We start from the raw sequence: 27,005 nt of genomic DNA, 5'->3' as shown, positions 1-27,005 counted from the left end.
CTGGAATGCAGGATGTTAGTGTTGTGCATGGCTGTGTGTGTCTGCTGGGCCGGTAAAATGGCCCTCCAAGCTCCCACCTCCTGACTGGGTGAGGCAGAGGCGGCTGTCGAAAAGGAAGCTGTTTGGTCTGCAGCACGGCACAAATTTTCCAAGCTTCCGATCCTGTGTAGCTTTCCCTACCGGCTCCAACTCCTCAGGCCGCAGATCGGCACTGAAGTCTTTCCCAGGATAAAGGGGATGCGAATGGCATTAGATCCTTAACGAGGCTGATTCCTACTCATGTGCCAATGACCAAAGATTGGGCTGGGATGGAATTGTAATCTTCTCTCACTCATGCCCTGGCATATCCTCAGGGGTCTTACGAGCAGGTGTTGTTCTCCTCTGAAGCACTGAGCTGGGGTTACTCATTAGTGCGAACGAGGCAGTGTTGCCTAGTCGACAGAGCACTGCACTGGGACTCAGGAGACCTGGGTTCTAATCCCCGCTGGGTGACCTTGAGCAAGTCGCTTCCCCCTCTGTGCCACAGTTTCCCCATCTGAAAATGGGAATAAGGATACTGATCTCCTTTGTAAAGCTCATTGAGATCTATAGATGCGCGTGATGGTAGCGGTGTTCCTTTGATTGCACGGGGTGGGCATTGTTGGAATTCAGTCCTTCCCATGGCTCTGTTCTTTTTGGACTGTCATTTAAATTACCCAGCTCCATCTTCTGCAATCTAGTCCCTCCTCAAACCCATTCAGTCTAGGTTTCAGTGGGTGGGTTTATTACTGCTGTCCAGGTCCCAACGGCTCCCTATAGCTGGTTATTAGGAGAGCTCCACAAGTGCCCTTCCTGCTCCTTCTCATAAACCGTTTTGTAAAACCCAAATGACGCACCCAGTCCTGCTTTGGACACTGACCTTTGGTCAGGCGAGCGAGACGCAGGTTAAATAGTAACAGAAAAATGTAAGTTCAGTTTCAGCCTAGTGTAAAAATCAGTGGTGGGTTCTGCTCAACACACTTATTTCTGTAGAGAGTCCCACAGGCCAGGCGTTCCCAAATTGTGGGCCCTGGCCCGAAGGTGGGCTGTGACACAGTCCGGGGTAGCCTGCCGGTGCAACTGCATTCTCCAGGCAAGCTCTTAGTAAATCTTTAACTCCACGTGACTGTGTAATCTAAGTAAAAGCTATAGAAATGTCATGCTTTGAGCTGTATATGTTGGACAGAGTATAGAAAAAACTTCATTTAAAATAAACCCACGTTGCAATATGTCAGGTTTAATTCTCACTAGTACAACTGTGTGTTTCACTGCAAGGTAACCTAGCAACGTACACACAGCCTGCTGTTTACAACCGTAAAACCCAGCAAGCCGTATTTTTATTTACAATAGTTGATTCTTTTCTGATTAGGATGGAGTAGTGTTGGATCTTGCACAGCACAGACCTTCAGATTTTACTCTTAAAAAAAAAATTGAAAACACAATATATTGTTCAAAGTTGGACAACTGATTTGTTTTAAAATCAACAAACACCACAATATGGGTTTAACAGGTTTGTTAACACTGTTGTGTTCGTTTGTTTTTCAGTTTTATGCGTTGGGACATGGTGTTTTCTCTCTTTGAACACCAGAGTTGGCTCTTGACAGTTTTTTAAAGAACAATTTTTCTAAACCTGTTTGGCTTCAAAGAACTTGAAGCACTTCTCTGAGTGCATATGGCTCGGGGTTTCTAGCATGCCAGTTGTTTATATGAAAATGAAGGGGAAACCTGGATATTGTTTGTTTACAACGTTATAGTTTATATCTGAATAATCATTACAATGAATCTTCTTCAAGAAGTGTTAATAGTGGACCGTAGTGCCTATGGCAGCTGCACAGGTGGGCCTTGGGGAGAAAAAGTTTGGGAATACCTGCCACAAGCAACAAACTTGGATGTTTTTGCTCCTTGTGGGCAGCCAAAAGATAAAGCTCAGCTGGTTAAAGCAAATGGCCCGGTGCATTGGGTTTCACTTGTAGGCTGCAGGTTCAAATCAACATCTTATGGATTTCGAGGGCCAATTGGACCATTGTGATCATCTCGCTGATCTGCGTAACCCAGGCCCCAGAGAACTTCCCAGAATAATTCCTTTGGAACTAGAGCATATCTTAAAAAATTCCAGTCTTCAATAATTTGGGATTGGAAACAGAGGCACAAAGAAGTGAAGTGACTTGCCTCGTGTTGCAAAGCAGGTTGGTGGAAAAACTGGGAACAGATGGCAGATCTCCTGCCTCCCAGCGCAGTGCCCTGCCCACTAGCCTGCAGGATCTTGCCTGTGTTTGGTGAGCTTTTGTGAAAAGACTTTGGGTTCTTTGTGGACAGGTGTTCACATCAAAACAAGCACTACCTTGGGCTCCTTGTCTGGTATATTCAGCCAAGAGGCAAAGGGCTGAATGGTACGCGGAGACCAAACTATCACCTGCTTTCTTCCAGAGGAGGTGCCTCCTGCTTATGGTTTGAGGCAGGTTGGGTTGAGCCTGTGCTGTGTGTATTGTTCTGTCAATAACAGGGTTTCAGTCTTCAGGTGTGTCGTTGTGTCCCCTTCCCTGAGCTCTGAACCACATGCACAGAGAGGCAAATACATGGTAAGGACAACATCGCTTTAAGACCCTTGCATTCCAGGTTCCCACGGTGGGGCTGTGAGAAAAGATGAAAGGTGCATACATCCATATCTACCAGTCAGCAGCTCTTGTGTGACCCAGTGGGATGTAACCCCCAGCCCTAATGGATAAGCCAGGCGGTAAATAGTGCCTGTGGACTAGTGGTGGGGTGTGAAAAGCACTCAGTGACCCCCCTTGTGATTATGGTGGGGACAGGGACAGTGTTCCTTAAGTGGAGCTAATTTCAAGACAGAAATTAAGATTGTCTTGGTTTTTGTTTTTCCTCTTAAAGAGCTCGGGGTTACAAAGTCTAAGAAGAATAGGAAAGTATGGGGGGTTTTGATTCAAGGAGAAGTTCCTTTTCAGTTTTAAGCCTTCCCCTACCGCGATCTGATCCCAGATGTACCAGCTGCCAAATGAAATGGGTGTGAGGATTAAAAAGAACTGGTCCTCTGCTCAAGCACGCTCAAAAGATTAAAAAGAAATCAGCCTCTGCCCCGCAAAGCTTCCAGCCTCTCCTTCAAATGACACAGGGGTGGGGGGCAATAGCAGGGAGGGAAAGGTGAGGGTTACGCCAGGACAATCATGCTGATGAGGTAGGTGCATGCCTAGGAGCAAAGCAAAACCAACGAGCACCATGGTTCTGCCATCCAGCCTGAGGCAGGGATAAACAAGCAAACAAATTGCACAAAAGGGGAAGAATGCTTGAGCTTTTGAAGCATTGTTTTGTCTTTGCTAACCTGCGGGGATGGCACAGGATTGTTAAGAAATCCTTTTAAAACCTGAGCTTGATATTTATAGTGTCACTGCAAAAGAGATTGTTGGTGCTGCCTGAGGCCCCGATCCTGCAGTTAGAGCCATGCAGCTTGTACCCTGGGGCACAGCAGGGCCTGTGCATGGTTGCAGGGTTCTAACTTGACGGACTGGTACCTAAGTGTGATGCTGTCTCTATGCTCAGTGCTGTGAACTCGAGTTCTTTTATGGGTATCCAGTTAGTACACTGGACTGGAAGGCAGGAGTCCTGGATTCTATTCCTAGCTCTGCCACTGATCTGCTGGGTGACCCTGCCCATGTCCCTTCTTCCCTTCCCACATTTCATCTGTTTGGACTGTCATCCCTTTGAGGCAAGGTCTGTCCTTTGTACTATGGGCAGGTACAGAACCTAGCACAATGAGCCTCCAATCTTGGCTGGGACTTTTGGGAGCTACCGTAATACCCAGAATAATAATTTGAGACTATCCTCTACATGTGTTGGGTCAGTTTTGTCCGGTACGGGGAGTGGGAAGCCTCCTTGGCAAGGGAAGAAGGGGAGAACTGGGCTGAGTACAATTGATCCTGTACTCGGGGGGTGGCGGGGAGCATTGGCTGGCTACGTAACCTTCTTAGGGGAGCGTGCAACTGTTCCAAACCTGTGGCATCCTTGAAGCAAGGAGAGCCTCAAGAGAACCAGAGAGGGGGCTGATGCTTGGCTATAAGTGCAGGAGGCTGGGTGAGAAATCGTACCACTCCGCTGTGAAAACCAGAGGATGTTCTTCAAATACCAGGGCGGAGGCTGGAATAGCTCCCAGGTTCCTTCTGCTGACAGAGGCAGCTCGATTGCCTTCAAAGGGAAGGAGACAACGGGAAAAAGAGCCAGGAGACTGTTTTATGACCCAGGATAAAGATCACGGGTCTGGGCTAAGTTTAGGAAGATTCTCTGACATGGGGGATTAATTAGTGAATGTTTGTTCAGCTGTTTGAAGTTGGGAAGCTCCATATAAGCACAAAGTATCGTTATTAAAACCCCAGCCTCTGTAATCATAGCAGTACAGGCATTGTGGAGGTGGATTCTTGGGGTCAGGCCCAGTGGTAATGTGCACACGCTCTAATTAAGGCCTGGTCTATGCTTTAAGAGTTAGGTTGACATGCTGCTTAGGTCAAGGGTGTGGAACCCCCTGCAACTGACCTAGCTATGCTGACCCAGCCGTCAATGCAGGTCCAGCTACGTTGACAAACGAACGCCTCCGTCGAAGTAGCTAAATGAGTTCAGTGAGGTGATGGTCCTACACTGAAGGGAAAAACCCCCTTCGTCGGCGTAGGTTGTATCTACCCTGTGGGGTTACGCGGACATGGGTATTGTGGGTATACCGTCTCCATAGTGTAGACACAGCCTAAGCGAGGTTCTGTCATGTGTCTCCTTGAGTCCAGCATGATCGAGAAGGAAAGCATTTAGGGAGGGGCCTCCAACAAGGAATGTAGTCATTAGGTGCCCATTTGCCATGGACTGTCCCTGACAGGTAGGTGCCTGAATCCCTTAGGCTGCTTTGAGAAGCCCAGCCTCAATTGCAATCGCCAAACAGCTGTTGTGTGAGACAAACCAGGGGCCTCTGCCGTCAACAGGAGATTTGCCACTGAGTTCAGTGGGAGCAGGGGCAGGCTGTTGATGGACCTACTGGCTGGCATTTGAAAACTGGGCATGCAGGCATCTGGGGAGAAAGAGACACAACTTGCAATGCCATAGAAATTCATTGGACAAGAAGGAGAACTTTTGGGGTGGGGTGCTTGTGTGTAAGCCAAATTGAGCATACACTGACCTATTAGTTCTCCTCTAACAAAAGAGTGACTGTACGTATAAACTGAGTCTCTAACTCTCACACCCCAAGCTGAGGGAGTTAGAGGTTTCTCTGAGTGGCACTGCTGATAAAATCTGAACTGTGTTCCCCAGGCAGGGATCAGAGAGTTCACGGTTCCTTCCTTTATTTCATGTAGAAGCCTCATCCCTCCTCCTTGAGTGCTTTGAAAATCTGGCTTGTATTTCTTCTCTCTGAGTTTTTTGGGCAAACCTACAGCTAAAGAGGGGCGGTGGCACCGGGATAGGGATGTGATAGCAGAAGGTGCGCCGTGCCTACGAGGACCATGCTCAACAATCACTGGAGACAAGTGTTGCCGATAGGTCGGGCAGAATCTGACTTGTGCGAGTACCACGCTCGGCTTGAAGGAAGTAAATCCTAATGGGGCCAGTTGAGAGGACTCTCAAAGATGCTGTGTGTGCAGGGCCTGCAACCTGACATATTCTTTCTACCTCTGCTTAGCAGCACGATGGGATTCAGCCCCTGGAGAGGAAGGATGCCTAGATCAAAATGGAGTGATGCATGCTGGGACCTGTCTCTAGGACCAGGGAAACTCTTGGGGTACACCTGTATGGCCCTTCGTGAGTCATGTAGAAACACACCTCCTTCCAGATCTGAATACAGTCGACACCACTTAACTGAGCAGAAATATTGTGCCTATGGAGGGATGTCATAGCTGGGGTGGAAGGGTGCAGTTGGCGATACTGGAAAGGAATCAAGTAGATTCTTGAGTTAATCCGGACTGGAAAAAGGAGAGAGAGATCAAAGGAAGGCAGAACACAAGGAAGTGGTTCGTATTTGGAATACTGAATGAGCCACAAAGTTAACCTGGAATGGAATCTGAAATGACATTAAAGTGGACGTTCAAATCAACTGCACGTAAAACCTTGATCAGATTTATTGCTGAAAAGGTGACTCCTGTGAAGAGTTTGGGAAGGGGGTGTAAAACTGTCAAAATACTCCATGTGGTTATTAGTGAATCCTCACAATGGGGAGAGTGTTTCTTACAAAAAATTCAGATAGAAACAGAAGAATTTTCATGCCTTTTTATTTTTTTACTGAAACGTGGTGGTTTTTGAAAACTACAATAAATTAATCTTTTTGGTTTGTTTGGGATTTTTTTTTTTTGGTCAAAAGAACCAGGAAGTTTTGACCAACCAGAAAATTTTCCAGGAAAAAGTCAGTCTTTCATTGGAAAGGAGATCTGAAGCAAAGCTTTCAATAAAACCCAGTTCATCCCAACCCTCTAGCCCAGGGGTGGGTAAACTTTTTGGCCCAAGGGCCACACCTGGGTGAGGAAATTGCATATAGGGCCATGGTGCCGTCCGCTTCCGGGAGCACTACGGGGCCAGCAATCCCATGGGCCGGATCCAAAGCCTGGACGGGCCAGATCCGGCCCTTGGGATGTAGTTTACCCACCCCTGCTCTAGCCTCTTGCCATAGATGGGTGCGCTGGGTAAGACGTGGATTAGATTCGTGGGGAAGAGGGGGAAGTTTTTTAATGCTGCAGATGTAGTCTAAAACGTGGTTATAGCTGTGAGATCATTTTGAATTTAATGCCTTTCGTCAGTTGCGCCTGTTGTCTGTGCTGTGTGTATTTTGAGAGCCTAACAGCTTCCCTGCCTCCACCAGATCTTTTTTCTACCCTCTGCTTCATAACCATCGAATTGTATTGAGTTGATGTGCTGTGGCCTCATAATGTCTAATGCTTTCCATCATTTCTTTTTACCTGCCAATGCAAGGATCCTCTGCTCCATTCTTCCTGATCCCTCACAACTTGGGATTACAGATGTGTTCCTGAGATATGGGGGGTGGGGGTGGGGGGGGTTGTAAGTTTCCGAGACAGCGTATATAAAATAAAAATTGTGTGTGACCCTGAACTCTTCCCTGTGCTGACCATGAATATTTCCTTTTTAGCAGCTTCCTTCCTGTCTTTCCTAAAGAGCACCTCTTCTTGCTCTGCCTTTTTAGTTTTTTTAAAACCTGTTCTTTGTGAAGGTAAATAATGAATAGGTTGCAAATGAGAAGTGGAATTTCAGAAGAGGAGCTGACCTACAAATCTCATCTGTGTCTGTCTCGCTCGTTACACTCCAGGAGCTCACTGGAGGTGATGGCGTCCAGTTGCAAGAAAGCATGTGTGCTCTTTTGGATCAGTCTGCCATAAGGATAAACTTTGTCTGAGCAGGATATGGCTTTCTCAGGGACGGGTCTGAGGCCATGGAAGTGTCTTCCCCAGGAACTAAGGACCATCACACACCTTCCACTCCAAGTACAAGGTGTATTTCTCCGCCCTGCCTCCTCTCCTCCAGAGTAGCACGTACAGTTAAAAAAAAAAAAAAAAACTCTCAAAAATGAGTCCCTACCAAAACAAAACACTGCTCTGCAAACCCAATTCTCCCTCTGGAGAGAGGATGAGAGGGACTGAACCAGTGGTAAGCTGGGCCCATTCAAACAAAATGTGTTTTCATACAGCCAAGCGCAAAGTGATGCATCGAGGAACAAGGAATGCAGGCCAGACCTACAGAACTGGGGAAAGCAGTGACTCTGAAAAGCATCTAGGGGTCCGGGTGGACAAGCAACTCAACATGAGTTCCCAAAAGGGCTAATGCAATCCTTGGATGTATAAACGGGAGGAGGGGAGGGGATTTTACCTCTTTATAATGCATTGGTGAGATCGATACTGGAACACTGCGTCCAATTCCGGTGTCCCTATTTTAAAAAGGATGTTGGAAAATTGTTGAGGATCCAGAAAAGAGCCATAAAAATGATCCATGCCTGGACAAAATGCTTGACAGTGAGAAAATTAAAGTGTCAAATCTGTTAATTTTCCAAAAAAACCCAAAAACCAAACACACCCAAAGAAATTGAGAGATGTCTTGATTACAGCATGTAAGTATTTCCAGGGGGAGAAAGACCCAGGTTCTAAAAGGCTCTTTAATCTAACGGAGAAACGCAGAATGATAACCAGTGGCTGGAAGCTGAAGCCAGACATGTTAGAAATCTGACCTCATTTAAGTGAGGCTGATTTAACCATTATCGCAAGCTACCAAGGGAAGTGGTGGATTCTCCATCTCTTGACTGGCTGCCTTTCTAGAAGAGAAAAGGAGTACTTGTGGCACCTTAGAGACTATCCAATTTATTTGAGCATAAGCTTTCGTGAGCTACAGCTCACTTCATCGGATGCATTCACTTATGCTCAAATAAATGTGTTAGTCTCTAAGGTGCCACGAGTCCTCCTTTTCTTTTTGCGAATACAGACTAACACGGCTGCTACTCTGAAACCTTTCTAGAAGAGATGTGTTAGCCAGATACAAGTTGTTGGGCTCAATAGAGGGGTAACTGGGTGAAAGTTAATGGGCTGTGATATTCAGGATGTCAGACTAGATGATCTGCTGGTCTCTCCTGGCTTTAAACTCTACAGCTCTATGAACCACATGTGACAGACATTAGTCACATCACTTAATGCAGTGCTGGAGGATGCCTAGATACTCTGGTGATGACGGTGGGGAAAGAGCCTCTAGAGAATAGATGGTGGTGTTTCATTTAAAAAGAAAAAGGGGGAGAGGGAGCTCTTGAGATAAGAATTATTGCCAAGATTTTCAAAACTGCTTTGGGATTTTCAGAAAGTGCTGAGTACCGGCCTTTAAGGTGTCTCAAGTCGGGCATCCAAGGAATTAGGCACTGAAAGTCAAAAGTCCCATTTGAAAATTTTGACCCTTATATTTCAAAAAATATTGACCCAAAGGTTTCTTAGCTATATATACTCCATTCCAGCTCCATTAGCAACACTCCGTCTTTGTTGCTAACAGAGCTGTAATTTGTTTAGTCCAAAAGAACGTGAAAACTAGGCTATTCGCGATTGATGGTTTACTTTTTGCAATTTTTTTACAGTCACCGTGGCCATGTAAGCAAGGCGAGTCCATTTCAGTCCTGGTCGCAGTCACTTTGTGGTTCTCCTGTAGTACCCAAAGCTGTTGTGTGTTGTGCATTGTGAGATTCTCGGCCCCCCCCACCCGCCTTTACACATTATGTAGTACTTTGCCTTGCAGTTAGTGCCAGGGAGTTCAGTAGGACTTTGTGCAGTGTAAGGTGTTACTAAAGCTGGCCTGTGATTTTGTTTATGTTTAGAAGACTTATCTTTGCAGTCGGCTTTGTGAATTTCTGGAGGCAGGGGAACGTGTGCACCTTCTGTGGTCGTGCTTGTTTCTTTCCGGAGACCTTGGCTATTGGTATCAATTTTACAGGGAAGGCAACCAGATACTGAGGCGATGGGTGGCCGTATAAAACCCTAAGATAGACAGAGTGACTTAAGAAGCTTTCGTATTTAATGAATCCATGTCTGGTGCCCAAACCCAAAATATGGCTTGCAAACAGTATTGCCAGATACGTTATGGGTGAGCCTATGCTCCGGGGAAAGTCTAGCTAATTCAAAGACTGGCAGACTGACAATGATGCGTGTGATGCAGGGCTTCTCTGGTATTTAATTATTTTTAATTTAAAAAAAAATCCATTCAATAATTGTGGTAAAATGCATGCAATATTAAATCTTTTATGTCCGTAAATTGCTATTCCTCTGGGCTTGCAAAGGAATTACCCTCGCTCCCTTTTAGTCAGTGCATGGATGCCCATTATCGGGCTGTCAAAGATTAGTTATATTCTGGTCCCTTTGCAAACCTCAGTGGCCTTAGGCGGAAGACCAGGAAACACCCTTCCCAACGCCAGCATTTCTGCATAAGCCCCCTCAGGAACCTCTGCCCGTCACAGACCTGGGAAGGAGAGGCTGGGCTAGGTAAAAGAGTGTGAAGAGCTGAGTGGAAGCAAAAGAACACATGGGATGTGGGGATGGGGGTGGGGCGGGAAATAAGGATGGAGAGCAAGAACACGGGGCCACTTGTTCTGTCGTACAGTCAAGGGCCATGATGAGTACAGAGAGTCTAATTGAAATCTCATGATCTGCACTCGATGCTGAATGTATTGCAAAGCGAATCCCTCCGTGTCTTTAACTGGGCCGGATCCTGCCCTCTGAGTCAATGGGAGATGCATGTGCAGTTCGGCTCTAAAGGCAGAGGTGAGCCCACTGGGGTCCCGTTAACAAGAGTCAGGATTTCTTCCCTACAAGACACGCTTTTCACTTTCCCAGGGTTTTTCCTTCTCCCTTTCAACAGGGATTGAAGGAAGAGAGACGACTGCTTCCTAAGACCCTTCCTCCGCCTCTCTTCTCCTCTCTCTCCAGCCGCATTAAACTGTGTGTGGGGATCCAGATGGTGTGTGATTGGCTGGAGGTGGAGTGTAGGATCCAGATGATTTCTCTCCAGTGTGCAGTTGTGCTGATTTATTCCCAGTTTCAAACTTCTCCTGCTGCGTTTCTGGAGCGTGACCCGTGTTCCCCAGTGGGCATGCAGAAGCAGAGGAGTCTTATTTCAAGACAGCAGCACAGGACAGGTCTGATCTTGGCAGGATTCAGTTTTCTTTTTTTATAATTTTCACCAATGAGATCGAAGTCTAATTTTCACAGCTGCAGCAAGTTGTGGGAGGGTCAGACAATACTTATTTAATGACAATGGACTTTGAGATTCAAAAAGTTAAAGCTTTATATAACCATACAGCACAAATTTTCAACATCGTAGGTCAAAATGTACAAAGTAAATATTCTTAAATCAAACTCGAAGAAATTCGGAAGCAGTACATTTTGCCTATCTGTAAATTTTGATTATCATCGAAGGAAATATTTTTGTGTGGATTTGTGTGTGTCGGTTGAAATTGACATTTACCAGCAAAAATCTAATCCTTCCAAACCTATTTTTTCCTGTTTCATCTCCCAGCCCCTCTGTTCAATCTTTCCATTGGTTCTTTCTTCGGCTGTCATGAAGTTTGTTCGTTTAATTCAGAAGGGCCTGCTGCTGAGAGCCCCTGCTGGCTTTCAGTACTGGGAGAGACCAAGTGCAGAGTGGGAATGAAAGAAGTAAAGATGAAGGTTGAGACCATTACACCTCTTAGCTAGTGCTAATGGAGAGAAGGCATATGTGTGCACCGTCCCAGAACGAAATGGTCTTTCAAAGTGTGGGCATTAGCAGAGTGAGACTTTTCATGATTTTCTTTCATCGTGGTTTTTCTCTACCCATTTTGACTCAGTTTTTTTTACTAGCCCTTGGTTTTGTAGAATCTGTTTAATTATGGACAATGCATTGAGTAGTCGTCCTTATCGGGAAGTGGAAGCCAGAGATGGTCTTGTGGTTGAGACGTGAACTCAGGAGATCTGGGTTCTGTCGTCAGCATGGCCATGGATTCCCTGGGTGACATTGGGCAAGTCACTTGTAGTCACAGGTTCAGAAATGACCACTGATGTATTTTTTTTGGATGCAAGCATCCGATTTGTAACACCTTGGGCCTAGTTTTCAGAGGAGTTGAGCTCCTGTAGCCAACATTGAGTACAGCTGGAGCTGGGCATGCTCAGCACTTCCAAAAGCCTGGCCCAAGTTGAGTGCCCAGAATTGTTGGCTGCTTCTGAAAATGTTGGCTACAGGAGCTCAACTCCTTTAAAAAAACAAAACAAAACAAAAAAAACTCTTCGTGCCTCAGTTTCTCCTTCTGTGAAATGGGGATGATAGTCACCTACCTCACTGGGTACTGTGGGGATAAATTAGTCATGCTTGCTAGATGTTGAGATACTATGACAAAAAGAGCCATAGACAGGCCTATGAATGAGATGCAGAAAACAGACCATGTAAATAAATAAATACACACAAATAGTGTGTCCAGAGTAAATGGAAAACATGAGAATAAAAATGAGATCTCTGAATTTTATCTTCAGTGGGTCTTTAGTTGTTCTGCATATTGCTCTCCGATGGTTGCTGGAGCTGTTAATTCCAGCCCAACCTCCCCCGATGAAAGGTCACCTGCAATAGCTGAGTGCGCCCCCAAGTGGCAGGGGTTTTCCTGACACTGTCCCAATCATGCAGCAGCCGTTGCCAGGTTTAATTGGATCCCAGGGTGATGTCCCCAGAGCAAGGTCATACTGATTAAGTGTGTCCCAACTAAGTGGGACATGCTGTAATGTAAAACTGGAATGGTTCCTAGAAAGCATTAAAATACAAAGAACGTTAACTAGAACTATAAACAGTGATGACTGGAATTACTCAAAAGAGCGAGAACTGGGCACTGGGAATCAGGACTCCTGGGTTCTATTCCTGATTCTACCATGGATTCAATGGGAACATTTTAGAATAAAATACTACTACCAGAGGAGTGAGGCTTTTACGGAATGAATATTTGTAAAACATTTTGAGGTCCTTAGAGACATTGTGCTATACGAATGCTAAATAGTGTTAATAAATGAAGCCAATGCACTGTTTATTTTACTGATTTACCTAGAGGTTTCTCCTCCCCCTCCCTAAGACAGAGAGATGAAAAGAACCCCTCTTAGCTGCCAAATGTGCTTATTAGGTCACATGAATTCTCATAAGAATAGGGGACAGTCAGCCCTTTAATCCATACTGCCATGGAATAAAATTACCTACTGGCCTAAATAACTGCAAGCCTGTCCTTATCTCACCTTGTGCTCATCTGCGTGGGCGCTCACAAACACACCCCATCAGCTCAGTGCCAGAGATTTGACTTGTAAATCTTGGGAGATTGAAAGTCCTCATGTTGGTAATCACAGCCCCTAATTTAAATCTGTTTAAGTAATCTTCAAGAAACATTGTCGCTTTAAAAGAAACAGCAAACAAAACTTACTCCTGCCTACATTTTGCACCTACTGTAATAACCTCCCTGTATCTAGGGGAAACTGTGTGTGAGACAGAACAAGAAGCAGTAGTCTCAAGTTGCAGTGGGGGAGGTCTAGGTTGGATATTAGGAAACACTATTTCACTAGGAGGGTGGTGAAGTACTGGAATGGGTTACCTAGGGAGGTGATGGAATCTCTATCCTTAGAAGTTTTTAAGGCCCGGCTTGACAAAGCCCTGGCTGGGTGATTTAGTTGGTGTTGGTCCTGCTTTGAATAGGGGATTGGACTAGATGACCTCCTCAGGTCCCTTCCAACCCTAATATTCTATGATTCTATGAGACAGCATTGGATGTAGAGCCATTTGTACTATGTCAAAGTGGTCAGTTTCTCCTGTTTTTTTTACTGTGGGTTTTCGCAAAGCAACAGGGGGTAAGGAAAACCACTGAAAACCATATTTTTCTTTTTTTTTTTAAACCAGAAAGACTGGCAGGGGACTCAGGAACAAATGTGGGTACTGAAACCACTTAAATTTTTGTAGCTGCTCTTTATTAATGACACTCCGAACTTGGCAATGCAAGTTATTTTTGTACATAAGTATTGAAACAGAGGATAAGAGATACTCAAGCCAAGGGAATGCAGCAGAGTTGAGGCAGTATAGATTAAGAATTTAGTGGGTATACACACTGTTAGAGGTAGATCAGTTATTTTTATCAGTTCATCCCTTCCGTCTTATATTTCCTCAAATAGCTCCGTTGTTAAACTGAATCTATTCAGTGACCTTGGACAAGTCACTTCCTCTCTCTCTGATTCATTTTCCCCTGCCAGCCTTTGTCAGATCTTGTCTATTTATTTTGTAAGCTCCGAGGGGCAGGGACTTTTTCTTACTCTGTATTTCTACAGTGCCTGGCACAGTGGGGCCCTAGTCTCTGTTGGGGTCTCTAGGCATTACCATAATACGAATAATAAATAATACATGCAGGAACTCTTTCTGTTTCTCTTAATTCTTTTATTTTGCTCCATGGCATTTCTCTTGTTAGCAGATAGGGAGAAAATACATTTGAGTGCGGACATAATAATTATTCACTTCAGGTGGCCAGTGTTCCCATAATTGTTATGTGGCACAAAGACAGAGGGGCTTCTAAAGTTTTTTTTTTTTTAAAACTAGATTTTAAAAATAGTGTTAAAGGATCTAAAGCTTTGGAAAAGCTCAAGCTCAGGGACAGTTTCTGAACAACGCTTAGTGTCCCCAGAGCCGCGTGACGGAGGCCGACATGTTTAGTCTCTTTGGGAAATTAGCAGAATTGTGGCCTTTGGAGAGGTACAAAATGGCAGTGAAATTCTCCGACCTAGTTACCTGAAATCCCAGCCTGGGTATTGGTAAGTAAGGTTTGTGTTCAAACAGAGTAAACCAGGAGCCTGGCTAGTTTTGCACCTTGTTAAGAGGCTAAGGGTCCCCATCTGTACTGTTGTTAGAGGGGACCAGGGTTACCTGAGCAGGGAATGGTAGTACTCTGGTGTGTGTGTGGGGGGCCTGTCAGGAATCAAGCCCCATCCCAGGCACAGAACTGGGTCGAGGTGCCATGGTGGAGTAGGAGGAGTCTGCCTTTGGCAAGTGCAGATCTCCTTTTGCTCTGACTCTTCCAATGGCCTGATCCGAAACCCGGTGAGGGTTCTGGGGTTGACTTAGTGGGAGCAGGATATGGGCTTTGTAACTTTTCCTCCTCCAGGAAGGGCGTCCCTGTGGCTTCTTGACACTGCTCTGAGATCCATTGCCCTTGGCCTCAGTTACACTGTGTAGGCAATTCCACAGCAGCTGGCCCAAAGATTCCAAGGATGTATCTGAGATCCAGAAGTGCCCCCTGCCATGCGGTGCAGAGCAGGAACAGGATGACAGCTTGGGCCAGGGACACTGAGCTGGAAAAGTTTAAGACTGGCCTGCCAGTGGGTGTTCCCAGCACTCTCAGCACCCAGGGGGCCCTGAGTACCTACTGCCACTTCCCGTAGCATGTGCTACGCCCACCTTCCTTGCTGGTGGGAGCGGTTAGGTAGATGCCTGCATAGATTTCCTTTTGTGATAATTTCTCTGGTCTGCTGTGCAAAGTGGGGAGAGAGTAATTTCACAAGGTTGGGCGGGTAACTACGAATCATTGAATGGTATTAACCCATTGAACAGCATCACTAGAACAGCTGTTGCAAGGTTGATGTTTTTTTAAAGGGGATTCTCCCAAATACAGAACCGTTGGGGAATTCCATTTAGCTTATAGGATTCAATATGCAAGGGCAGGGGTTCAAGACCCTCTCAGTACATAGCCCTGAGCTGTCATTCTGCTTTGTCACCTACAGCACTGCTTAGCCAAAGTTCCCTTCTGCTGGTGCTTTGAGGGAGGAAATGAATGCGGGGGGAGGGTCAGTGCTTTTGGAAGGAGCAGTGTGAGATTCCTTTGAGCAAATGTAAAGGCAGGAGGAGCAAGGGGAGGAGGTGGTCAAAAGTTCAAGCAGCTGGATTGCAAGGTCTAGCATTGCTGGAACGACAGTCAAGGCTGAGACTCTGTAATCTAGAGGTTTCAGAGTAACAGCCGTGTTAGTCTGTATTCGCAAAAAGAAAAGGAGGACTTGTGGCACCTTAGAGACTAACCAATTTATTAGAGCATAAGCTTTCGTGAGCTACAGCTCACTTCTTCAGATGCATATCGTGGAAACTGCAGCAGGCTGCAGTTTCCACGATATGCATCTGAAGAAGTGAGCTGTAGCTCACGAAAGCTTATGCTCTAATAAATTGGTTAGTCTCTAAGGTGCCACAAGTCCTCCTTTTCTTTTTGTAATCTAGAGGTGATTGTACTCTGTCCCGGACTAGTATTAGGAGCAACATCTGCCCCATGCTTTTTTCCATTAGAAAACCAGTTCTTTGCAGGCTTTTAATATCTTGGCTGATTCAGATCACATTGAGAACCAACATGTCCCCACGCAGGCAGGCGGTTCAGATGCTTGAATTGTTTGTGAATATGCAATACATAATATAATGTAAAATATATAATAATTTATCGCACTGGGGTGAAAATCGGCAGAACGGTTAAACAGAGGAAAGCAGGCATTCCGCTGTAGGACCTTCTCCGGTAGGCGTTTCTGCCAGGCAGGCTGCACAAAAAATATGTTTGCAACAAACGGGCTTGGTTGCAATCTGCGAGCTGAGGAAAGAAGCTGGTGGGGGAGGGTGGCGTCTGTTGGCCTTGCCTCAGGTTTGAAATACCTGGGCGGGCTGGTTCAAGTCCCAGCGGAGTTGAGTCCAGCGCTTTCCACCTGAGACCTTGGGGGCTGTATCTGGTCAGCATAGATTTTAAGTGGTAGGGTACTCAGAGCTAGGTTTTCACATTGCTGTTGGCCAAGATTTCTCCTCTCCCTGCACCAGGCAGGGTGCTGCCCCTACGCCAGAGGTGGCTGCATTGGCACAGAGTTGTTATATCAATCACTTTGTGGTCCTTAGGAATTGACAGTTCTGTGTGTCTGTATGATTTTGCAAGCACTCAGCACCTTTGCAAGCAGGCCCCCGATTCAGGAAGGCTTCTCTGTTCAGGAAAGCACTTTCAGCATATGCTTAAATCCCATTGAAGTCCAAGAGACTTAAGCATGCAGGTAAGTGTTTTCGGGGGCGGGGCGGGAATTTAAATGCTTTCATGCATGGGGGCCCAGGTCACTTTTATTCAGGTGCCTCGTTAGAGTGCAAAGTGCCTAAATTTTCAATGGGAATTGACTTAAATGACACTCACATACTGGGAAACTGATAACTGGTCAGGGAACAATGCTAGCAATGTCTGCAGAACTTTCAGAAGGAAAAGATTGCAAATTTTGCCCTTAGTACTCTGCAACTTGTTGGGGGGGGGTGGGGGGATGGAAGTTAAAATGCTCTGACTAAGGGAATTTGCACCATTCTTTTCAAAGGGAGCTTCCTGTAGCAAGAATAACAAGGTATATTTCACAGAAGGATACATTGGAGTTGAAATGTAGATCAGCTGGGCTGATCAAGAGGGACAGACTTGGAAATGTGAGTTGGGTAGCATGCTGCTTTGGATTACTTTTGATAAATGTCATTTTTCCTCCTGAAAGTTCTTTGGTGATGAATAGGACTCTTGCAGAACGAATTTGAATGGGACATTGTGTAGTAAGAATAATAAGCAGGTGCATTGTATAATATTAAGTGGAAAGCTACTGCCTAAATGTAAAAAAGGAATGTGGTTACTGGTGCATCTCAAGTAATGTGAATGTAGATCCCTGAGCAGTTTTCAGTTTCCTTGTATGAGTTTTATTTAAATCAATTCCCATTGAAATGAGTGGGACACTTTACTTCTTAATTGGTTTCAATGAAACTTTGCACATTTATAACAATAGGCATTACTAATGTATAGGTACTTCATAACAAGAGTAACACTTTGACTGGAAAGAACAGGTTCGTTCTATGAATGCTTGCATATCACTAATGAAAAGAGGTGGGAGAGGTAATTGTGTATAATAAGTTGAAATGCCATTTTTCTTCCTAAATGGGAGTGCCTTTAGTGTTTATAGAAATGAGAAATCGAAAGCCTTAGCTAAAGCTGGGGACAGTGCGGCTGGGTGCAGGGCAGATTTCTCATAGACCGCTCTGCTGATGCACCTGTCCGGAGCCCTCTCTTAGCTGCCAGGACAGCTCCAGCCTCTGCAGCATCCTCTGCGAATCCAGTCTAGGATCTCTGCATCCATCTGTCTGCAGTGTGTCTCAATCCGTGATTTGAAACCTCCAGCTTTTGGCAGAGAGCAGCTCCTTTTGGGCTTGCCTTTTAGAGCTGCAGCCTATGGACTGTGAGGGTCCCGGATCTAGTTGTAGCTCTGGTCACAGCAGCAGGGCACTCCACTAATTGAGTCCATTCTGGTTTGTGGCCAGTTGTTGGCTGACACTATGCCTAGCTCTTCTAACCGTGGGTCTCCCTTAAGCAGAGGGTGCCACTTTTGGTAAGGCAGCTGGTGCACAAATGGAAACAGTGTGCCAATGACAGATTACTTGTGCCATCTTAGCCTCTCCTTATTGTGCCACTGGCCCTGGTCTGAGCTCCCCTATCAGGAGGGCGGATTGTTGAGTAGCCAGCCCTCCTTGCGTAAAGCAAGCGACTTGCAGAGTCCATGAAACCCCGTGGCATTGAGTAAATAGGTTACACTTGCAGTGAACTCGTTTCTACCCTATCTGAAGGAAGGGACCACGGGGCTTTATCAGCTGTCCCTGCTGCATATGTCACCGAGGTCTGAGGGCTGTGTGAAGGGTGGTATGTGACAGCTTTCACTGGGAATGGAATCTTTTTAAATTGCAAAAAGCAGTTTTATTTATCCCTGATCAGCTGATATGATCTATAGCAGGGGTTCCCAAACTTGCAAACAAGTTTGCGACTTGTTCAGGGTAAGCCCCTGGTGGGCCGCAAGATGCTTTGTTTATCTGAGCGTCCGCAGGTACAGCCGCTCGCAGCTCCCAGTGGCCGCAGTTCGCCGTTCCCGGCCAATGGGAGCTGCGGGAAGCAGTGGCCTGGCCCGCGCCGTTTCCTGCAGCTCAGGTAAACAAAGCGTCTCACGGCCCGCCAGGGGCTTACCCTGAACAAGCTGCGAACCACTGATCTGTAGCAACAATATCCAGGTTTGTGAGTGTGTGGGTAGAAGAAATGGAAATTCTTGAGTTTTGATCCCAGCTCTGGCAGTGACTCCTTGGGCGAGTCACTGCATCTGCTTCTGCCTCTGTTTGCCCATCTGTGAAATGGGGACAATGCTTTACTGCGTGTTGGCTGTAGAAGTTGGTTAGCGGACTCTCGTATGGTGTTTTGAACATGCTTAGTTTTGCTCTGCAAGTGCCAAGTTGTAAATCATTGGCAGGATTGACAGACATGACAAATGAAAACACTGTAAAGGTGAACTGGGGCTCATGCTATTTAAACCGCCGGGACCTGTGGTTCTGATGCCTGTGTTTTCTCCCTGCCGTAGCTGGTTACGTCACTGACACCTAGACCCTCGGCAGCGAGAGTGGCTCCTCTCTCTGCTATAGGTGCTAGGAGCAGCGGTAACAGAGAACACAAACTGCAGGGGCCCTAGTCAGGGTAGGGGAGCGCAGGGAGGAATTGGCTTGGAAACTGCCTGTGACTTCCTATGACCTGGGGCCGTTGATCTTCTTGTGGCTCAGTTTCCCCACCTGGAACAGATCATACCAACCTCGAAAGCTCGAAAGGGGTGTTAGTGCTTGTAAAGCACTTTGTGATCTCAGGAAGGAAAGATGTTGTAGAAGTGCAGGGAATTATTACAGTTTAATTAGAAGCTAAACCCCTCAGCCTTCAACAAGGGGATCCTCTGGCTGCTGTTTGCACGGGGATGTGGGCTGTCACGCTGTCATCAGTGACTCACAGCCCCTGCCTCAGTGTTTGCAGACACTACTTCAAATGCAATTTGTCTCGAAGCACTCACAATGGAGCGAACACCCGGGGTGTGTACAGCGGGGCTCTGAGTTTCCAAACACACGAAAAAGAACAGCGTGAAATGTCCTTGGCTTACTTTCGAGAACAACAGTCTAGACATATGCATTGTTGTACAACGGATCGGTTCAAATATCATTTTCTCCGCTGCAGCGACAAAAACATTTCTGATTTCACCAGTCCCCCTCCGAGACTAATGAAGACTCTTTGTACCTTCTGACAGTCACATCCCTAGCAGCTGGTAAGAGCTTTAATCCATACTGATCATGCGTGCATTGGCCCCTGGGGTGGGTATGGACTAAATGAGCCAGCACACCTCCTCTACTGCTATCGTCTGTGATTCTGTAGTGAATCAGAGCCAAATTCATCCCTGGTGTGACTCCATGGATGCTGGTGGAGAAATTTGGCCCTTCTGTACCTTGCCTAGGTAACATTGCCCTAAGTGCTGTTCGTGTTAAGACGCTGGCTGTGTCATGATTGTGCTGTGGTTGCATGATTTTGTTCCGCGGGACAGACCTTTGCAGTGGGTAACTAACTGGGCTTGTGCGTGATTCCGATTATAAGGGTGTAGTGGAAGGAAAGCTATCAAGGTTAACAGACCTCTTTTTTGTTGAGCTGATTTCAAAAAGCCGAATCCTCGACTGGGGAGGAACAGTAATGGGTGCAGCTGGGGTGGGCTGGGGATTTCTGCGTTCTCCTAATCCCGAGGCTGCTCTATGCTGGCCTGAGCCCCACAGCACCTGGAAAGCTATTGTAACCCACGCTAACTGCCAGCATCTCCAAGGAGCTGTTACCTCATCTGAGAGTCATGGTGGCCACGCCCCATCCCTGTGCTGATGCAGCAGTGCAAAGTTCTCTGGTGCACGGTTGAGGATCACGGCCAAAATCCGCAGCTTTTTTATCCGCCTTTTGTCCAGGGCAAATGTTTGGTGTCTTTCATGGTGCTGAAAATCAAAAACAACAGTATAAAAAAAAAAAATGAAGCCGAGTCCCAGGCCCCAGAATTACTGAGTAACCCGCCAAGGAAGTACAGTGTTGGTAGCAGTCGTAGAGTTTGATTGCAGGGGAGAAAAATCTGTTCCTCTTCTCCCTGACCTCAGTGGAGTCCATTCTTTTTGAGACGACAGAGGCTGAATCAACCCTGTGGTGGTTCCCTAGCGCAAGCCGGGTGGGCTTTGTCTGCCCTGTGTTGAATCAGATCCATGATGATCTTTGCCCACTGTTGTCTATTGTGTGTCAGTTTCGGCTAGCCATGTTCAGGCATGCCCCCTGAACCAGGAGGTGTGGTGGCAGCTCATTGCTCTGCTGTACAAGGCTCCCAGTCCAGTTCAAATATCACCCTCGGTCTCCCAGCCCGGACGGCACAGTTAGGTGCCCCTTCCTACAAGGGGTGATTTTTTGCTCTGAAGCCACAACCTCTCCTCTGTGACTTGCATGTGGAGGTTTGTTGAGGATCTCTTCAGGGAGCCATATTTGTGGGGGACTCTGGTCCAGAAGGAAAATAATACTCTGGCCTTCTTCTATGCCTTTTGTCTGAGGATTCCTCATAACCCCCCCATTCATGAGGCATGTCGCCTACCAATTGCACAAATGAGGAAAGGAACCTGGGGACCAGAGAGAATAAGTGACTTGCTCAAGGTCATGCGTGAACTATTTAGAAAAGCTGGACGTGCACAAGTCCATGGGGCCGGACGAGTTGCATCCGAGAGTGCTGAAGGAATTGGCGGCTGTGATTGCAGAGCCATTGGCCATTATCTTTGAAAACTCGTGGCGAACCGGGGAAGTCCCGGATGACTGGAAAAAGGCTAATGTAGTGCCAATCTTTAAAAAAGGGAAGAAGGAGGATCCTGGGAACTACAGGCCAGTCAGCCTCACTTCAGTCCCTGGAAAAATCATGGAGCAGGTCCTCAAAGAATCAATCCTGAAGCACTTGCATGAGAGGAAAGTGATCAGGAACAGCCAGCATGGATTCACCAAGGGAAGGTCATGCCTGACTAATCTAATTGCCTTTTATGATGAGATTACTGGTTCTGTGGATGAAGGGAAAGCAGTGGATGTATTGTTTCTTGACTTTAGCAAAGCTTTTGACACGGTCTCCCACAGTATTGTTGTCAGCAAGTTAAGGAAGTATGGGCTGGATGAATGCACTACAAGGTGGGTAGAAAGCTGGCTAGATTGTCGGGCTCAACGGGTAGTGATCAATGGCTCCATATCTAGTTGGCAGCCGGTATCAAGTGGAGTACCCCAAGGGTCGGTCCTGGGGCCAGTTTTGTTCAATATCTTCATAAATGATCTGGAGGATGGTGTGGATTGCACTCTCAGCAAATTTGTGGATGATACTAAACTGGGAGGAGTGGTAGATACGCTGGAGGGGAGGGATAGAATACAGAAAGACCTAGACAAATTGGAGGATTGGGCCAAAAGAAATCTGATGAGGTTCAATAAGGATAAGTGCAGGGTCCTGCACTTAGGACGGAAGAACCCAATGCACAGCTACAGACTAGGGACCGAATGGCTAGGCAGCAGTTCTGCGGAAAAGGACCTAGGGGTGACAGTGGACGAGAAGCTGGATATGAGTCATCAGTGTGCCCTTGTTGCCAAGAAGGCCAATGGCATTTTGGGATGTATAAGTAGGGGCATAGCGAGCAGATCGAGGGACGTGATCGTTCCCCTCTATTCGACATTGGTGAGGCCTCATCTGGAGTACTGTGTCCAGTTTTGGGCCCCACACTTCAAGAAGGATGTGGATAAATTGGAGAGAGTCCAGCGAAGGGCAACAAAAATGATTAGGGGACTGGAACACATGAGTTATGAGGAGAGGCTGAGGGAGCTGGGATTGTTTAGCCTGCAGAAGAGAAGAATGAGGGGGGATTTGATAGCTGCTTTCAACTGCCTGAAAGGGGGTTCCAAAGAGGATGGCTCTAGACTGTTCTCAATGGTAGCAGATGACAGAACGAGGAGTAATGGTCTCAAGTTGCAGTGGGGGAGGTTTAGATTGGATATTAGGAAAAACTTTTTCACTAAGAGGGTGGTGAAACACTGGAATGCGTTACCTAGGGAGGTGGTAGAATCTCCTTCCTTAGAGGTTTTTAAGGTCAGGCTTGACAAAGCCCTGGCTGGGATGATTTAACTGGGAATTGGTCCTGCTTTGAGCAGGGGGTTGGACTAGATGACCTTCTGGGGTCCCTTCCAACCCTGATATTCTATGATTCTATGAATCTATGATTCTAAGTCCAAGGCATAGATGGGAAATAGAACCCAGATGCTGCCAGACCTCTAACCAGTGGGTAATGCTTCCCCAGAATGAGCTAAGCAAGGGAGATCAGGCCACCTGCTTTGAATGGCATGAAAGTGAGGAGTTAACATAAGAACGGCCATACTGGGTCAGACCAAAGGTCCATCTAGCTCAGTATCCTGTCTTCCGACACTGGCCAATGCCAGGTGCTCCAGAGGGAATGAACAGAACAGGTAATCATCAAGTGATCTGTCTCCTGTCTCCCATTCCCAGCTTCTGGCAAACAGAAACTAGGGACACCATCCCTATCCATCCTGGCTAATAGCCATTGATGGACCTATCATCCATGAACTTATCTAGTTCTTCTTTGAACCCTGTTATAGACTTGGCCTTCACAACACCCTCTGGCAAGGAGTTCCACAGGTTGATTATGCATTGTGTGAAGACAACAAAAGTTTAGCGGTGGAGTCCAGCTCTGCTCTGGCAGTTAGTCAGTTTGGGTTTTGGCTGTTGTGATGCACCCGACGAGTGTCTGAAAATGGCTGAAAAATGGGGGAGATCTTTGTGATTTTTTTTTCTTTTTTAAATTCCCTGCTCTCCTGACTTCTTACGTTTCAAAATTCAGATTCTGCCTGGTTCTCAGCTTACTAGCTGGTTGAAAATCTCTGTGTGTATGTGTTTGACGTGAACACTTTTGTACAAAACCCCTTCCTTTTTCAAAATGTCATCAAAATTCAAAAATAGGGGGGGAAAAATTGACCCGCTCCAAGTGTGAGCATGCGAATTGTGTCCTTTCCTTAGCACACATCATTGACCTCAGGGGTTACTTTTACCATTGGCTGCCTGTTTCCGATACAGCGTTTTATACAGTTCTTTTCTTTCCCTCTTCCTTCTGCTCCCTTGAAGAGGTCAGAGATCCCATGCCCCTTTCCTGCTATAGCTGCTGGGATAGCATTTGGCATGTGCCAGCATGACATCACATGCTGAGATGGTTGGCTGGTGTCTGGGCTAATAGGATAGTGTGGTGTCAAAGGACCAAAGCTGCATTCATTGGTGGTATCGCCATGCCTGGATGGAATTTGTCCTTTGCAAAAATTAAAAGTAAAGTTGAATGGTAGATATTTGATTTTTTACGTCAATGAATTTTTGTGTGAAGGGACCGGTGGCCTAATGGTAATTTACCAAAGGCAAATAAGGAATTTTATTTGGGGTTAGCAAGACAGACACATTTCTTCTGCGTCTTTAGTCCAATGTGTTTTGTTTATTTGAATGAAAACTGGTTAGAAGCCCAGCAGTGTTGACTGCAGGATGTGGGGATTAGACTAGATGACCCTTGCGGTCCTTTCTAACCCTGTGTTCTGTGATTCTCTGACAGCCCTTACATATGTTGAGTACCAAGGACAGTCCTTAAAACCAAAGTCCTGTCTACCCTGAGCTGGTGTTAGACCCCAGGACCTTCTTTCTTAAGAGAAAATGGTTTGCTCTGTTGTTCTTGGCCACAGTTTTCTGTCCTGGCTTTGTTGTGTCCCAGGTGATTGCAATCCTCCACCCCAGAGATGGCTGCATTTAAGGAGTGCTCTGTGTATACAGTTGGTGAAATGCTTTGGGATTCAAGGCTTTATGAGCAAAATTTTCAAAGTTGCCTGAAGCCAAGATATTTAAAGGTATTTATGGGTTGCTGTGCTCATTGTTGCAATGCCTGTCTCACGTTCAAGTGATTTAGGAGTAATCAACTACCAATGGGATTTTTGGCTCCTGAGTGCCTAAATCCTGTTTGAAAGTGAGACAGTCTCCTAAATCAGTTAGGCATTGCAATGCTGAGCTCAGGAAGGCCTAAATATGTTTAAAATCAGACTTTTAAAAAATGTTTTTTCAACCAGCTGCAGTGAGAAGCCATGAAGGGGCATGAGTAACTTTTTCATCTGCAGAAATGCTCAGACTAATTTTTTGTTTTCTTCTAAGCAATTAACTAATTAAAAAAAAAACCCAACTGTGCAGATTTTGCTGTAGTTCATAATGTAGCGGAGCCATTAATTTTAATGGCCGTTGCCTCAGGCCCATTACTGACAAGGGTGGTCCAATATTGAGTGCATCAGATAGTCTGATGAGCTAGGTTCTGTTCTTGACTCTGCTGCTGACTTGCTGTGTGACCTTGAGTCAGTCACTGCCCCTCTCTATGCCTCATTTACACTGGTTGTAAAATGGGAGTAAATATTAACATGCATTTGTGAAACGCATTGAGATCTTCCTCAATATGTAGCTAAGGGTCAGATATTACCCATGTTCTAGCACTAGTGTCTTTGCTCCCCTTCTTTTGTTTATATGAAATGTGATGATCATTTTCAGTAGAAAGGGTCTGAACCACGCCTGAAGTAAATTAGCATAGGTCCATTAACTTCAATGGCCCTATGCCGATTTACTCCAGCTAAGGATCTGGACTAGTATTGTAGAAACTGCCCCAAATTATTCTTAAATTCCTAATATTCTCTCCATTCTTCGCAAGCTTTTCCCCCAAATAAATAAAGCTGGGAAATATTTTGGGTGGGGAAAGGCCCAAGGTCAGAGTTAGGATGTGCAGTGTTCCCTTCTCTGTCCAGCCAGTCAGTTCGGAGCTGTGTGCTCTGAGAAGAGCGGCAATGGGACAGCTGTTGCAGCCTGGAGAGTAATTGTCTTTTTAGGAACTGTGAGGCAGCCAGTGCACCTCGAAGAAACTATGGCCGCCTTGATGCCATTTCCTGCCCACCCCACCAAGTACTTTTGATTAGAAAGAGCCGTGACTCAGATCTGGCAAGTTTTGTGGGAATGTTAAGCAGCTCATGTGGTTCTTGCTAGGCCTTTCCCCTCTCTTTAAACCCCTGCCTTCTCTCAGCTCCCCCGAAAACACTGACGGCTCCAGAGAAGTTCCAGGTGTATTAGCTCAAGAAGTTTTAGCACTGTCTTGTTTTGAGAGTGACAACGAAGGAGGGTTTTCCAGGCGAACGCTCAGAGCCTGCTGTTGCAGAGGAGGGGACGTGTGCGTTAGATGAGCTTTCCTTGCAGGACACTGAAATGCTTTTCTTGGCTAAGCAACTCGTTTTGCTACTGGGGTGGTGGAACAAAGGCGGGTGGTGGCTGCGGAAGGAGCAATGAAATCTTGCACCTTATGGCAAACAGCTTTCGCACGAATCCTGCCAACCCAAGGCGGTTTTTGCTGTAGTTGTTTTTTTTTTAAAGTTGTCATAGCTGTTTTTAATCCCTGTCCATAATAAAGTTATGCGGTGTTAACACAGACAGCAGCAGGGCAGCTAACGTTGCAGATGTGTGGCAGGCTCTGCTTTTCCTTTGGGGATCTTATGGATGAGGACAGAGCTCTTTTTCCTTCCAATGACTTCCTGAAAATCCCAAACACATTTATTTATGCTTAACTCTGCGCTTAGGAGCGTAACTGTCAGAATCCAGCTGTGACGGGTGAACAAACTTTTTGGCCCGAGGGCCACATCGGGGTGCGAAACTGTATGGAGGGCCGGGTAGGGAAGGCTGTGCCCCCCAAACAGCCTGGCCCCTGCCCCACTCAGAACCCCTGACCCATCCAACCCTCCCTGTCCCCTGACTGCCCCCAGGGACCCCCTACCCAACCCCCCCACTGCCCAACTGCCCCCGGGACCCCCTACCCAACCCCGCCCCCTTACCATGCTGCTCAGAGCGGCAGGAGCTCGTAGCCCCGCTGCCCGCGTGGCAGCATGGCTGCGTGAGAGGGGGAACAGCAGGGGAGGGGCTGGGGGCCAGCCTCCTGGGCCAGTAGCTCAGGGGCCAGGCAGGACGGTCCCACGGGCCGCATGTGGCCTTCGGGCTGTAGTTTGCCCACCTCTGAGCTATGAATATTTTAAGCAATTAAGTCTCTTCACCTCCTGGGAGGGATGTCTTGGATGTGCAGGGGATGCGTCAGCCTTCACTCCGGTCCACCCACCTCTAGGGTAGAATTCAGTGACAGGTTAGCAGCACACAGCACCATTACAAAATGGCTTAGGGCAGCGAATAAAGAAGAACAGTGTAGCCGTTTAAGCTACAGGGTGTGGGTATGTGTATTGGTGGAACTTAAATTACCTGAGGTGGTTATTTGACAAGTTATAGGTATTATGGCCAACGCTGCTGCTCTGTTGCAAAGTATGAGGGGATCTTTAATGACCATCCAAAAGACAGCACAGAGCCCTCTATCTCCATGATGGAGCGTTGGCTCAGTGTGGATCCAGAATGAAGAGTGCCCCTGGCTGATTCACTAATACTGCTTCATCCAACAGCGAAATTTTCCTCGGAAGAGAGATTGGAAAGATTGGGATTGTTTACCTTGGCAAGGAGACGAACAAAAAGATA

General features: G+C 46.5%; 1 protein-coding gene across 8 annotated transcripts in view; it reads left to right on the top strand.

Annotated features, from left to right (window-relative positions):
• The window catches only part of LPP (LIM domain containing preferred translocation partner in lipoma), a 449,897-nt gene that overhangs the window by 50,758 nt on the left and 372,134 nt on the right, over positions 1-27,005 (top strand). The gene's annotated exons all lie outside the window — the stretch shown is intronic.

The sequence above is a fragment of the Lepidochelys kempii genome, chromosome 9, assembly GCF_965140265.1.
Source record: "Lepidochelys kempii isolate rLepKem1 chromosome 9, rLepKem1.hap2, whole genome shotgun sequence".
NCBI lineage: Eukaryota > Metazoa > Chordata > Testudines > Cheloniidae > Lepidochelys > Lepidochelys kempii.
Note: the sequence above shows the minus strand (reverse complement) of the source record. Positions and strands in the feature narration are given on the sequence as shown.